The sequence below is a fragment of the Pogona vitticeps genome, chromosome 2 (assembly GCF_051106095.1).
Source record: "Pogona vitticeps strain Pit_001003342236 chromosome 2, PviZW2.1, whole genome shotgun sequence".
NCBI lineage: Eukaryota > Metazoa > Chordata > Lepidosauria > Squamata > Agamidae > Pogona > Pogona vitticeps.
In genome coordinates this window covers 141,254,815-141,271,001 of record NC_135784.1, presented here as the reverse complement: position 1 = coordinate 141,271,001, position 16,187 = coordinate 141,254,815, and the positions used below count along the sequence as shown (strand labels likewise).

Here is a 16,187-nt window from a genome sequence, read left to right as displayed (position 1 = left end):
AATAATAAGAGTGGCAACTGGAACTGCTGGGTGTTTCAAGAATAAAATTGTGGGATACAGGTGTTTTTGTTTGTTTTTTAATACAGTAGAAGCTTGCTCTGGCATTGCAGCTGCAAAAGCTTTTGAGGGGCGGGGTTTAAATATGCTGCTGTAACCATTTCCAGAGAAGCACAGTTTGAGAGCCACCATCTGTTTGCAGAAGGTATTGCAGAATGTTGGAGTGGATGTATCTGGACTTTGGACCCCCATGGTGGCAAAGACATTTGAAGATGTGACCTTTCTATCCCAGGACATGAAGTGTGTTGACCTAGGAAATTGTGCAACTGTTAAAAACACCACAATGTTTCCTTGTATGAAGAATATAAAATAGGCAACACCCAAATTAATATGTACTGTATGTATGTATGTATGTATGTATGTATGTATGTATGTATGTATGTATGTATGTATGTATGTATGTATGTATGTGTGTGTATATATATATATGTATATATATGTATATATGTGTGTATATATATATATGTATATGTATATGTATATGTATATGTATATGTGTATGTGTGTGTGTGTGTGTATGTATGTATGTATGTATGTATGTATATGTATATGTATATGTATATATGTATATATGTATATATGTATATATGTATATTTAAGGTAATCTATATGCATTTCAGTCATGTTCCTGTACCAAGTGCAGATGGCAAGCACCAGCTGGTGATAAAAACAGTTTTTGATGAAACAAGAGTTGAAAGCCTCTCAGCAGAAAAAGTTGCAGCTAGAGCAGGCCAATTGCACCAGTGATCCTTTGGTGAAACAACAACTCTCTAAGTTCCTTTGATGCAATGGGCCTCTTCTAATAGCAATTTACTGGGCTAAGCAGCAAACATCTTTCAGCCATTATTTCTTGGAGACCTGCTTTTGCCAGCAGCTGGTGCTTGCCAGGGGCCCCCCCAAGCACGTGAAAATGAGTGATGTGCACATTGATAGCATTAAATGTATCATTTCCCTCTGTCCTGCATTTGTTGAAGTGGACTAGAATCTACAGAACCTTATGCAAAATAAAACCTGTTACTTTTTAAGTATTTAATTGCCACAAGATTCCTTGTGATCTCTAATCAGAGGGCATTTGTATATTGTTTATGAACAGGCTATCTTTGAAACTGAAGCCTTCCGGGGGGGAAAGGGTTTGATCAGAATCCATCTACAAAGCAGCACCTCTGCATTGTGAGAAACCAGTTAATTGGTTACATTGATCAGTGTTTTAAGTCATATGGATAAACAAGCCATTCCCCATATTTTATTATTTCCTGGCTTTTGGCATTCAGTGTTGTAAGGCACAATTGAATTTAAAATGATATCCGAATGTATTCTGGTTCACAAATAGCAAATTAATTTCCACATCATTAATTCTATTCTGCATTTTCCTGACTAGATTTGTTTATTAGTTTGCCTGCTTGCTTTGTCCTGCAATCTGTTGAAGATTTAAACAGATTGTTATATTTGTATTTATTAAATTAGTATGGGAAGACCTCATAATTTTGTCAGTATTTAAATACAGTGATCTAATGTTTCTTGTACTGTAGTAGAAATATTAAGCTGTATGAACAGAAATATTGAAATACTGCAAATAATGGATAATTCCTAATTATTAACTAACATGTGATATGGGAAGGAAAAATAAAAGGAGAGCTGGGGGGGGGGGGTAACCCCATGCATGCAATGTGTTTTTGTTGCCAAGGGAGACACTAACCTCAGATGATGATACTGCAGTTGTGCAGTTTTCTAGCAATGTCAGTGTTGTCAGATAGCCCCACCCCCACCCCTCTTTGGTGATTTTTGGCTGACATATCTTTGCGGTTGTCTGATGTTCTGTGGTTTTAAAAAAAGGGATGTACTTCTCAAAGCCAAACATCTCAGAAATTCTGATGGCAATCTTAAGCAGTACCCTTTTTGATGGCAAATTTGGACTACTGACATGGCCAGCTGAGGCAGGGATGGGAAGCAGAGAGGGTGATGTTCTGGCCTTGGTAGTGTTGCTGGTGGTGTTGATGGGTGGGGGTGCCTTTTGCTTTCCTTGAGTCTTCCTACCTGAGTTGGATGCTTTGCCCAGGCTAGGGTAGGGGCAGGTGATCTTGTTCTGAGTACCACACTGAGAGAAAAGAAGGAACTCTGAGGGGGCTAGCAGAGGGTGTCCGCATCCCTGCTAATCAAAAAGTCTACACCTCTGAGCGTCTGGTGTCATTAAACCACTTGCCTAAGCACACTTACTGTGGTGTAATGGAGCCTTTGGACTCGGTAAGATTTCGTTCTAATCAAGCATGCTCAAAGTTGCACTGTGAGTGTTTGAGGATTTTTTTTTTTTTTAAGGAAGTGGGCTCGTCCATGACACATTAAAATATAGCAGTTAGTCTTTAAGGTGTCTTCTTTATTTTTTTTATTTTTCTTTTGTTTTTGTCTGATTGTTTTAAAAAATATTTTTATTACTTTTGTTCTTCACCTTTCCTCCAAGGAGCTCTAGGTGGCTGGCTTCTTCGGTTCTGGCAACAGCCGTGGGGAAGAAATTCCTCTTGGGGGAAGGTTGATACCCTGGCTGGCTCATTTCTCTCGCATTTACTCTTCATTTCTTTTGTTTTTCTTGCTCCTGGGATAAATGATGTGGAGGATTTTGTACTGACCTGTTGCTTCCAAGCGTTGTGCAAAAGGCCTTTTAAGGTCTAAAATAGATGTTGAGAAGAATTTTATTTGTAGAGCAATTTGGTCCCTGAGGGTTCCGAAAGGTGTCGCTTGCAGTTTGGGGGCCTGAATGTTTTTGGTCAGGTTCAGGCATTTGGGACATGGGATGTGGGTGGAGGCCTGGGGTTGTGCTGGAATACTTGATAAGAATATTGTGCTGCACTTTGCCTTTCCTTGCTGTTGGAAGTTTATTTATTTTTATTTATTATGTACTTACAATATTTTTTTTTACCCTACCTTTCTCCTTAAAGAGGACCCGAGGTGGCTTACATCAATGAAATACAACATTTAAAGCTGAAAACAATGAGTATAAAGAGGCAGCTGACATCATTAAAAGACAACTGACAATATTGAAAGAGTTGGCAGTTTTTCTACCTGAACATAACACCACACCCTGAAACTCACCTTTGGAATAGCAGGATGGACAGATTTCTCCCTTTGTGACTTTGGAAAGTCCCACTCCACACAGACATAGAGAGAGTGAAAGAGGGAGTTGTGAATATTATAACCAGGCCATCATCAGGATATGTTCTTATTTGCACTTTCTCAGGCCCAGTGGGAGACCCACTGCCAATCTTAGGATCTTCCTAAATGGATGCTCCTTCTCTTCACTGCTTGTTCACCTCCAGAAAGGTGTACAGGCAGTCTGGTAACCGTCAAAGAAGAGTCAGCAAGAGGGACCCCAAAGGCACCAACTTACTGGATTTTGAAGTTAGTGAAATAATATACCTCAGGATCTACGGAGGCTGTCTCCTCATCAGACAATTAAGTACAGGATCTGAAATTACCTAACCCCACTCCTGAAAGAGCATCTTTCTCGTAAACAAGTCTCTTGCCTGAAACTTGGGACTGAGACGGATATATTTTCTCGAAAAGGATCTTCCAAACTTGTGCTTGCTTTGCTATGCCTAAAACTCTGGAGCAACAGCACGAGGGACAGACCAGTCCCCAAGACAGCTCCAAAATGCGTGCATGCTGGATACCACAAGTACCACAGGGAGAGAAAAGAAGGAACTTTCATTATTTTCACTGCTGGTGAATGGCTGCAAAGGTTATATTCACTGCACAAAGAGCGGTGAATTGTAAGATTGTAAAATCGAGTTGAGACTGACAATTCTTTATTATGCTCACAATAATGTTTGCTCTGACTTACTAAAAAAAAAATAAGAATAGAGTGGGGAATATATTTTGGAACATTGCCTCAGAACTCTGTGGCCTCTCTTCTCAACCTTTGCTCCCTCCCCTCCATGGCCCTCACTCCCCCCCCTCACCTCGCCTTGCAACAGGTTCTCAAGCCAAACATTTCCTTCCTGCTGTACTGAGTGAAGAGCGAGCGTCTCTTGTTTCATCTCATTAGTGGGAGAAATCTACCACCGGTGAGCGCAGCCGGAATTGGTTGCTATGGAAATGAATGTTTATTGAGCTCCTGAGATATGAGGTACTAGGCGGGGGAGAGGCGCTTTCAAACATTTGGGGGGGTGGGGTGGGGCTGTTGGTGAGAGTCTGAGGAGCTGCTGGGTTGACCGGCGGAGCTCTCCCCCTCGTGCTCGCTCCCCCAGTGTGGAAGTGTTCGGATAAGGAGGTGTGGGAGAGACAGGCTCCCTGCCATGAGACCCTTGGTTTCCCACCTGTCTATTGGAGGCGAAAGGGGCGTGCTTTGGTTTTCTGTAGGGGCCAAACAGTCTTTGAGCGGAGCCACATTATAGATTAGAATACTGTATAGACATAGAAATTGCCTTTATGTTACACAATGCCTTACAATGCCACTTCAGCAGACTTTGGGAATCAGCAGCTTTACAGTCACAGATATAATTTCTTCCTGATGCTTGGAGTGCAAAACCTGACTTGTATGCATGAAGGACTAGAGAAGGATGCAGAGACAGAGCTTGGACAAACAGGCAGGCATGCATGCATTTGGAGCACATTGCCTAGAATCCCCTAGCCATCTCTGGACTTTGGAGAGTTCTTCAAAACGGACCTTGAAAGGGTCAGCGCTTCAGTACAATATGGGGCTCCACGTCTCTTCTCATTAGGCAGCAGAAGCATCAAGTTGTTTATGTAACCTTATGGCCATCCTGAGAACTTTTGTATTGAGTACAGATCAAGTGCCTCTTGGACAATAAGGATTACCTGGGAGTATAATAATGTATGACAAGCCACTATAATGACAACAGGCTTCTACTTAATTTTTTTTTAAAAAATGTGGGAACATCAAGCTGTTCAGAGATGAATGACAGGCAGGTAAGTGAAATACAACAAGTACATCCAGTGAGGCGTACTGGGCACAATGTTTTTAGCCTCTTAGGTTCTTGCCCACAAAAATATGCTACTCTTAAGTAAACTGCAGTAATTGTAAGAAAAACAACAGAAGCAGCACTACTCTCAGCTCATGACAGCAGTGAGTTGAGATCCTCCTCAGTGGCTTCCATATGCCAATACTTCTTTGGTTTCTTCTTTACATCATAAAGAGTAGAATCTGCCCTTTTATTTTGCTATAAAAATGTGATTGATCTTCCAGTGGTGGGACTTTGCTGCTTCCTGCACACAGTTCATTGTAGCTTTGAAAACCATCTCTTTCTCCTTAGGTGACAGGAAAATTTGATCAGCCTGGCCAACAGACATAGTAGGCAATTGCTGTAGGGTCCTTGTGTTGCATATACATTTCCAGAATGTGCAGAACAGATGGAGCTGAAACATCGGCATTCAAGGCCAGGTGGAGGAATTAAGAATGAAGGTCTCACCAAGGTTGGCTGCTAAGGATACAACCACAGAAGCAGAAGAATTGAATAGAGCAGCAAGCAGCTTTCCAAAGCAGCCGGGGATTATTCCATGATGGGAGAAAGGTCCCCAAACTGCAGTTAAGCTTAACTAAATGCAACCCATGGAGAACAAACAAAGACACTGTTGATGGTTCAAAGCTGGACAAAATTGTATGCTAGCGCCATCCAAGACTAAGACTCTTTTTAAAAAAATGAAGTAGGGCACAAGAACCTTGATGTTTATTTTTACCCAGAGAAATCTCTGCCAGTGTGACAGACTATATTTACTCTCTCCAAGGAAGTCTGTGGGGAAAATTGACTTGTGTGAGAGGAAAGGGAGCACATTAGCATATAGTTGTATGGGGCTCATACTGGAGGTCTCACTGTGTGCAGCAGAGGGCCTTCACCAACTCCTATTCCTGATTGCATCCTATTTGCTCTCTTTTGAAGAAGATGATGACTATTATTGGAGTAAATAAAATTAATTACAATTGAGGATACAGCACGGAAGGAGGTAGAAGGGAAGAGTTTTGCTCAGATATTAACTCTTTTTCTAGTTGCAGCCCTGAGATCTATGAATGCATGTGAGCAATGAGGCTAACAAGGAAGATGATGGTTCTGCTGTTGTCTTGCTCCTGCAGGTTCTCTTCTTTATGGTCACTTTCATCCTAGGAGGAAGAGAACTGGGACAAGCGGACTTAAGCAATGCGTGTACAGAACCCGGCCTACTTTGTCTGTTGGTCATGCTGAGAAGAGTCTTAGAAACTATGACGCACAGGAATTCCAGCCTTCTCTCTTTGTATCAAAGTGTTGCACAGTTTTAAATTATGGACGTATTTGAAACGTAGGTCAAATTAAAAGCAAATTAAAATGGTTAGGAACACAACGAATGACATTTTGCCAAATGGAAGAATGATGAAGAGTATCTCGTGTGAAGGCAAGAGGAGAAGGGGACGACCGAGGATGAGATGGTTGGACAGTGTCATCGAAGCAACCAACATGAATTTGACACAACTCCGGGAGGCGGTGGAAGATAGGAGGGCCTGGCGTGCTCTGGTCCATGGGGTCACGAAGAGTCGGACACGTCGACTGAACAAACAAACAATCTCCCCTCAGGACAAGATGCTAATTGTACCATCTGGAATAGACACAGGAGCAAGTAAGAAGATCAAAGAAGAATCAAGTAAAATGGGGCCCCTTGGATACAGGATGAATTTTCTGTGACTGTGGATAAATTAAATTAATCCAACACTTAATATGCATGCAATTTATGCCCCTCCATGTATACAAAAGAAGATTTAGCAAATGGCTGAGATAACACTGTTCGAGCCACTCTTTTTCTGGTCAAAAACAGTCTATAATTTCAATGTGACCAGGGAAAGAAGCTAGGAACTTTGTTTTTTAAATACATTACTGTACTTGTTCATGTCTTCTAGAAGACAAACCTGTATGTTCTCTTAAGCTAAAAACATTAACATAAAGTACATATAATTGCAATTTCTTCAACCATTTAATTATTTCTTCTGTTATTATATGGCTGAAACAGAATCTGTTTTCTAAGGTTTGCTAGGCTGCAGAAGTGATAAAGCAAATATTCCCAATTATTTTGTTCTGGGACAATGTAGGATTTGGAGGTGAAAATCTCATATAGCATCCTAAAAGAAAAAAATGTTGCTCATGTTTGCAATGACAAAACTATAGAAAAATTGGTTGTGTACTTAGAAAAAGCTTCAAAACTTAATTTCATCCTGAAGCAGTAGGGATTTCCTAGTCAAATCCTTTTTGGAGAAGCCGTAGCAAAAATGTGCCACACAGTTTAAGTGCAAGTTTTAGATACCTGGTTCAGCGCTAGTCATTTCGTGTTTCTTCCCCCTCATGCTTGCCAGATGATGCAGAGCCTAGTAACTATTATCCATGCCCCTTCCTCTGACTTCAGTCTTCTTCTGTTGTTGTTGTTTCAAGGAGGAGGGCATTATTTTGTACCAAGCGTTGTGGTGGAGATTAGCACTACAGTGCTTCCTATAGAAAATTGATTTCAATAGGCTTTCAGTCTGTAGACTCTTAACTAATTCAGTCCAGTGTCTTTTTAAACATTCAGGGTGAGAGGACTGCAGAGGCAAAAATGCAGTGAGAACATCAGTGTATAAGGAATAATTTTTGAAAAGCTTAAGGATGATATTTGCTCTTTTTGTAAATCCTGCTCTTTGGGGGGAGAACAATTGCCAGTGCTCATCTGGTGCTGTGCTTTTGTCTGTCTTGTCAAGCCCCAAGTCAGGGGTCAGGAGGATTGTGTATGTATGTGTGGTAAGGAGGGCTGGTGTTCAGGGTGGGCAAACCAGATATCTGTCCTGCAAACTGTCTTGACAGGGTGCTCAGCTAAGGTGAATGCAGTGCCTCAGGGTTTGTTAACTGTAAGGGCAATTCTACAGTTAAATGAAGTATTCCAACGTGCCCAAAGCCCCTACTAGGCTTGTGGTGGGAAGAAGAAATGACTTTGGATTCCCTCCTGCAGCGGCTTCTGTTTTGTTTTGTTTCATGGCATGCCATAGGGAAGGAATCACGCAGGGAGCAGCGCCAGGGCTTGTCCAATAGCCTCTCCCATATTGAGGATGTGAGTGAGGGCTGGGCCTGGGTGCTCAGGATCCCCTAGATCCGCCACGTGCTACTGATCCCACCTGTGACACCAGAGCTCCCAACACAGGAGAGATGAAGAGTAGACATTTTCCACGGTGTGTCCAAGATCAGAGTGTTGCTTCCAAAATCTGATGGGACTTTTGTCCTACAGAATTATATGTCTAAACCTTGCCTTTAACCTTCCCTCCCTGCAGAGTTTACACGTTTGGATACTGTCCATAAAAACAAAGTCCACTACTGTAATTCACTTCTACAATTAAAAATTTAAAATATCCGTCTAGGAAAGAGTGAAGGAAAAAATTCCAGAAGCCAAGGTTCAGGAATAGGTTTGTTAAGATAAACCTTCTTTTTGAATTTTTCCAGTTTCCAGTTTGATCTAGATTAGGCACATGCAACCGTTTCTGTTCTAAAGGGGGTGCACCTGGTGCTTACATGTGTTCACGTGCACACAGTTATGCTGAGTTGGGGGAAAAGCTGCCTCAGGATGACTGAAGAAAGCAGAGCTATAGCCCTTGATCTTTCCTGTGCTCCAGTGGCCACCACTGCCAGGGCCAGCTCAGCCATTTGGTGCAGTGAAGTACCACTTCAGGCAGCAGAGTCCAAGGAGTGTCGAACTATGCTATTCTCTCGGGAGATCTCCTGTGTCTTCACTGTTTGAACAAACTGAGTGTCTCTGAAGTTCGCCAAACACATATAAACTGACCATGGTTCTGCCATCTCTGTGGAGGGCAGCACTGGCTGCTTTGTACAGCCAAGTCTGTGCTCCAGAGAGCCTGCCCTCCCCCTCTCTTATAGAGAAGGGGGCGAGGCCCTTGGGCCCTGAGGAGGAGTGGAAGGAAGGAAGGAAGGAAGGAAGGAAGGAAGGAAGGAAGGAAGGAAGGAAGGAAGGAAGGAAGGAAGGAAGGAAGGAAGGAAGGAAGGAAGGAAGGAAGGAAGGAAGGAAGGAAGGAGGAAGGAGGGAGGGAGGGAGGGAGGGAGGGAGGGAGGGAGGAAGGGAGGAAGGAAGGAAGGAAGGAAGGAAGGAAGGAAGGAAGAAAGAAAGAAAGAAAGAAAGAAAGAAAGAAAGAAAGAAAGAAAGAAAGAAAGAAAGAAAGAAAGAAAGAAAGAAAGAAAGAAAGAAAGAAAGAAAGAAAGAAAGAGTGGAGGGGTGTTAAAGATAGAAATTGCTGGCACTTCTGGCCATCTAGCTGGTAGGAGAGTTTGGGCTACCACTGGGCATTTCTGCTCCCATAGAGCCAAGTGCCGGGGAAACGAGTTGGAAGAAGGAAGGGAAGCGTGCAGCAGGAGTGGGAAGGGGTATGGAGGCTGCTCAACTAAGTTCTGGGGGGGGGGTGGTCACACAGACCCTGTGATCTATGTGTAATGCACCCATATTCTAGATAAAAATCAGGGAAACATGGCATTCCTTTGCTGACTTCTGCAATTCTGCCACAAGCTATAATAGTTGGCACCACTGTTGACCACGGAGGCAAGCTGAGGGAGGAGAAAATTGCTCAGCTAGGGAGATACAGTGGTGTCAGAGGGAAGTGTAGGAGTAGCAGCGATTGTTTTCCTTGTGCCCCAAATTCTTCCTTGTCTGGAACATTCCAACCAAAAGCTTTTTAACCAATGGTGTGCCTGAGGGCTATTTCATGTCCAGACATGTGCCGCCTCGTAAGAATTGTTTCCATTGAAGCATGCAGGCACACCAGTCTTGTGTGTGTAAAGTAATCAATATAGTAAGATTCTTGGCTGATCCATTACAGAAGGTGGGAGGCTCCTCTTGAGGTGTATGGTTTCTGTTGTTGCTCGCCGAGATAGCCTTCTTGTACCATCTAGGTGCTGCCATATTCATTTTCACTGTGGGACAGAAGAATTCTGAAGTGAGATAGCCTTTTCTACCATATCACATGAAAGAGCAACACAGAACCACTAAGAAGGTGTTGTTGTTGTGATTTTAGTGGCTCCTTTGGGGCTATAAATTGTTTGTTTTTTAAAGTCAATATATATCAAGCTGCTTTCCTTGCATTTCACAGAATCCTACCAGCCCACTGATCCCACCCCAACTCTTTTTCCAATGGCAAAAATTTTTTTTGTTCACATATTGAAATTTGTACATATGATTTTTTAAAGAGTACAGTTTTTCCACCTCACATAGGGTTTTAATGCATTTCCTCTACTGACTAAAGCATAGCTGTGCAGCTATGAGAAACAGTGGCATGTTTAGCTGGGTGCATTTTTCAGAGGCACACATGATTTTGTGTGCATTTGTCCTTGCTGAAATATATCACAAGCCTCAGAAATGTCGGAATTTCCAAGCAATGTGTGCTTTGTCCTGTAACTAGTACTAGGAGGTGCAAAGTGAATACTTTCATGGGGAAATGTGAACCCAGCGGATTTCTTTTCCATCCTTTCTCAGTCCAGCAGCTGCAGCTGCACTCAAACCACTCTCTTTTAAAAAATTGAAATCTTGCCAATTAGCTGTTCAGAAAAAGTAGTGGGAAGGGGAAGGGGGAAGGGGACTAGAACTCGTTCCCCTAGCACAAGATGCAAGCTCAACAAGGTACTGAAGAAATACTTTGAGCTCTTTACAGAAATGTTCTCAACATTCTGCTGTGACTGCTGAGGACTCTTGACTAATGTGCTTTGATAAAAACATCCAAACACCAAATTCAGAATATACTGTACAACTAATGTAGACATTAGGGCATTATCATGTTGCTCAAATATTTCAATGTACATTTATATTTCGGAAAAAAATTCTCTCAGGATCTCAATTATTGGAATCACTCTCCCCTTCCTGGCCAAACATCTGAGGTTAAAAGCTGATTATTTCACAGGGATCTATGCATGTTGCCTTTGCGCTTGGCCACATCTGAACTGCAATGTGATGTTGTTGTTGTTTAGTCGTTAAGTCATGTCCAACTCTTCATGAACCCATGGACCAGAGCATGCCAGGCCCTCCTGTCTTCCACTACCTTCCAGAGTTTGGTCAAATTCATGTTGGTAGCTTTGATGACATTGTCCAACCATCTCGTCCTCTGTCGTACCCTTCTCTTCTTGCCTTCACACTTTCCCAACATCAGGGTCTTTCCCAGGGAGTCTTCTCTGCTCATGAGATGCCCAAAGTATTGCAGTCTCAGCTTCAGGATCTGTCCTTCCAGTGAGCACTCAGGGTTGATTTCCTTCAAAATGGAGAGGTTTGTTTTCCTTGCAGTCCAAGAGACTCTCAACAATCTCCTCCAGCACCACAATTCAAAAACATCAATTATTTGGTGGTCAGCCTTCTTTATGGTCCATCTCTCACTTCCATACATCGCTACTGGAAAAACCATAGCTTTGATTATGCGGACCTTTGTTGGCAAGGTGATGTCTCTGCTTTTTAAGATGCTGTCTAGGTTTGTCATCGCTTTCCTTCCAAGAAGCAGGGGTCTTTTAATTTCGTGGCTGCTGTCACCACCTGCAGTGATCATGGAGCCCAAGAAAATAAAATATGTCACTGCCTCCATATCTTCCCATTCTGTTTGCCAGGAGGTGATGGGATTAGTGGCCATGATCTTTGTTTTTTTTATGTTGAGCTCCAGACCATTTTTTGCACTCTCCTTTTTCACCCTCATTACAAGGTTCTTTAGTTCCTCCTCACTTTCTGCCATCAGAGTGGTATCATCTATTGCAAGCTATTTCTGCCTTATTAGGAACTCAGTTGTTGAATCGGATCAAGGGTCTTTATAGCCCAGCATTCTCCTGGGGTGCCCTCTGGAAGGTCACAACAAGCAGGGCATGTATGGCAAAGAACATTGCAACCCTGGAGAGAGCCCACATTCCTTGATCCAAGAAGTTCCAGTAACACACAAAGTGCACAATACAGATGCATGCGTTTGATCCTTCTCAGATAGACAATGGGAAAGAATTTGCTTTGGAGCAGAAGTACTACATTTTGTTGCCCAACCATTTCTCTTCAAAAGTAAATGGGAAGAAGCTCACCCATCCAAGGCATTGCATACTTCTCTTATGCAGACAGGAAGTTTGTAAATAGAATACATCACCCCTAGGGTTGCCGCTGGAATCAAGCTGCATCCCTTACAGTGATGCCAGAGAAACAAACCCTGATGCACTGAAAAAAGATGTCCCACGTCAGCGCAACAGATACTGGAGCAGAGACCTACCTGTGGAACTCTCCTCAGCAGGGATTGCTTCTGGAGGGTACTGAATTGACTGAATGTGACAAGGGTCTGCCAATTCAGTCCCCTTGGGCAGGCACAGTAATACAGTTCCATATGGTCTGGATTTTAATCCTGTAGTATAAAGTACATACTGTAGAAAACATTCTGGCTGCTTGAGGGTTAATGTTGTAGGAGAGCCAGCAGCCTCCTAACTCTGTGCAGAGAAACAGAATCTGCCCAAACTATTTTAAGGTAGTTAGTTGTCCTGTAACAGAATGATGAGCCCTGCCTTATGAATTCATTGTTGGAGCTGTAATTTTGTAATTTACATACACTGTTGGCATAGTGTTGTTCTTGTTGTTTTTTAAAAAAAAAACATTTGCATATTTTAACAATTACGAAATTCCTTGAGTCCTTTTTGAAAGGACATCTAAGAACTGGAATAAAGAGAGTTCCAGTTGTTCATACCTGGTTGTTGTGTTTCTCGGGAGGTTGGAGAAGAGCTTCACAAAAGCAGTCGAAGGACACCCAACAACAACATCATTTTCCAAGTAGAAAGAAAGGCCATACTGGTCCCTGTAAGATGAAATAAAGTAATGGAAGACTTCAGGGTTGCTTGTTTTGCTTTTTTGCCTTTGGTTTTTTGCTTAAGACGTTCAAGATCAGGCAATTTTCAAGGTAATGGATTTTCCCCTAAGGAAAAGAGTAAGCGGTTATGCCTATACAGTATTTGGCCACTAGATGTCACTACGGAAACAAATATATCTCATAGCTGGCCTGTTGGCTCCATGCTGTACACTGAATGATCTCTATAACCTGTAAATCCACCACTGTGGGAGGAATGGCTTGCAGAGTTAACAGTCGTTGTGTATTTATCAAACTTTTTTCTTCTTAATGCATTCTTTTTCTGGTAAAAAAGAATGTGGAAGAGGCAGGGGAAAAACACAAAACAGGAGGATTGCAAAACAAATGAAATATGACGGTCTGTACATGCCATAATATTGTAAATTTGAGGCAGGATTACTGCATGACAGCACATTTTGGAAATTGCTCATTCATAGGGTTGCTCGGAGATGACTTGATGGCATGCAACAACAACATATAAGCACCCACAAGTTCCTGCACTCTTTCCATCACAAAGCAGAATTCTAAAAATAAAAATGGGCAGAACCAGGAGTTAAGTCCATCATATGTATGGCTTATGTTTTATCACACGCAAGGGGGCTGGGTCCCATACAGCCCTATGTCTACAGGGCATGCAGCATAGCAATGTTGGTTTGAGCCTTGGCACCAAGGGGGCTAGTGGACTACACCAAACTTCTTTATTGCTTCACTCGCTTGTGATTGTGGCTACTTAAAAGCTCAGATTTCACCACCAAGATTGCAGTTGGATCATGGTGTCTGAAATGTCTGACAGTCAGCACCAACGGTACCTGTTGCAACTGTACCCCACTGGGATTTGGGCCCTCAACTTGACTGCTACTATAAGTCTGTGTTGACTACTGTAGGTATTACTCCAGCTGAACACAGGTTCTACTCTGAGGCTAAATGAAGGATCTGCGCTCATGAACTACACATGTTCAGCAGAATTTCAGAGCTAGGACCAGGATATTCCAGGTACATTATAAACAAATAATTCATGCTTGCTAAGCGTTTTTCTTCTTTTCACTAGTTTCTTCCTCAAATGCTTCATTAGAAGGGCCTGATTATAGCCTTAAAAAGGTAAAGGTAAAGATTCCCCTTGACAATTTTTGTCCAGTCGTGTCCAACTCTAGGGGGCGGTGCTCATCCCTGTTTCCAAGCTATAGAGCCAGCGTTTGTCCAAAGACAATCTTCTGTGGTCACATGGCCAGTGCGACTTAGACACGGAACGCTGTTACCTTCCCACCGAGGTGGTCCCTATTGATCTACTTGCATTTGCATGCTTTCGAACCGCTAGGTTGGCGGGAGCTGGGACAAAGCAACGGGAGCTCACTCCGTCGCATGGATTCGATCTTGCGACTGCTTGGTCTTCTGACCCTGCAGCACAGGCTTCTGCGGTTTAGCCCGCAGCGCCACCACCCCAGTTCCATTTCTCTTTTGTTGCCCTTGTATGTCAGATAGCAGATGAGGCAGCCATTTGCTGCAGTTAAGCTGGCCTGAATCTGGTCAGTACCTGACTGGAAAGTTGCACCCTGCGTACAACACCTGGCCTTGCATGGCAGGAGAAAGGCCGGAGAGAAATGCACTGTATTAAAAGCCAGTTGAGATTTTGCTTTCTCTCCCATAAGCAAAGCTTCAAGCTGTAGTCCCAGTTTTCTGACCCTACAGCAACTGTACACAATATGTAGTAGCCCTCCATGTTGTTGTTGTGTTTTTTTACACAACTCCCATCATCCCTCACTACTGCCTGGGCCAACACCATTTGCAGCCCACATGTTCCCAGACTGTGCCCAACAGCTACTGCTCCTGGGCCTTTTTATAAGTTTGTCCAGGGAAACACTCACAGTAGGTACATAGGCCGTGCTGCAGCAAGTACCACCATCAGGTACTCCCTGTACACAGAAACAAGTTTCCCACATGAAGGGTGACTGGCAACTTACCTCAGCCCACACATCCAGGATGGGTGCACACACACCTCCTCTTTTGCATCTCCCGCCCCCAACATGGAGTTTTCAAAATGGTTCCCTTGCCAGTTGCTTCAAAGGGAAGCAGAGAGGAGCCAAGGAAATGAAGGAGGGGTCCCTCCCTCCTGTGCCCTTCACACCCTTGCTTTCCAGCGTTCTATACAGACTAAGCCAGGACATGCTGTGCAATGGCCCATTTTAACTAATAACTATCGACAAAGTAATCTGCAAATGTCTGCAGTTCTTTCCAAACCCAATTATGCCACTTTTCTTTCACATCTCATTCCAATAAGCATCATAGTATAATTGGACACGGGATGTTAAAACTCCTTCTGTGTTTAGATGGCTGTCAGAAGATCTGCCAGTCAGAGGGCTCCCTGCTATTTTCGGAATACGTAACACATTCCTCCCTATCCACCTCTCCCTGTTTTGTTTCCGTAGAAGCGCTGACAGGAGGGTCGGTCTGGCACAAGCAAGTTCTTATCTCTCAGACCAGACATTTTTCAGAGGGGGGCAGCTCTTGTCTCTCTGATGGGTTCACATGGAGAGACTGACCCTCTCCCAGAAAGTGGTAGGGCAGATTTCAGATCGACCCTGGACAGAACAAAAAGTATGATACACATGTGGGGGTGGGTGGGGTCATCACCGCAAAAGGATGTAAATAGACGCTTGAACCAATAGGATTTGCTGGCAGTGGACAGAAAATCCTATAACCTGTGAATTCTGGAACTCCCTCCCACGGGAAGCCAGTCTGGCTCCCTCTTTGCTATCCTTCTGCAAGCAAGTGGAGACCTCTCTTTTCGGGGGAGGCATTCCCTTAATGACTGTATAGTGACTCTATAAGAGTTTTTTTTAAAATCAGGATGGTTGCTTCTAATCTGCTTCAGTAATCCTTTTATTTAACATTTAATACTATGTTTATTTTTTTAAAAAATATTTGAATAATGTATCATTTTAACTATCTTTTCAAATGATGTAAGCTGCCTCAGGTACTTTTATGGAGGACAGTGCTGTAAAAATAATGTTAAATATTAATTATTTAATTAATATTAAATATTAATTATTCAAATTATTATTTAAATTAAATCAATTATTTTATTAAATATTAATTATTGAAATATTTCTATGCCGCCTTTCTCCCCAAAAGGACCCAAGACGGCTTACATCATGAGAACAGTATTTAAAGCTAAAACAGTAAGTATACAAATATTAAAAAAGAATTAAACAAATATTATATTAAAATAGTAACTAAGATCAATATTAAAACACATTTAAAACAACAGAGCATATTCCTATAGGCATCATTCATT

General features: G+C 42.6%; 1 long non-coding RNA gene across 1 annotated transcript; it reads right to left on the bottom strand.

Moving 5' to 3' along the window:
- Positions 1 to 2,477: 2,477 nt before the first annotated feature.
- On the bottom strand, positions 2,478 to 14,330 carry LOC144586296 (uncharacterized). The gene is made up of 2 exons (XR_013541040.1): positions 12,740 to 14,330; positions 2,478 to 9,968 (listed from the first exon to the last, which is right to left on the bottom strand). It is a non-coding gene; the product is annotated as an uncharacterized LOC144586296 (long non-coding RNA).
- Positions 14,331 to 16,187: the final 1,857 nt, after the last annotated feature.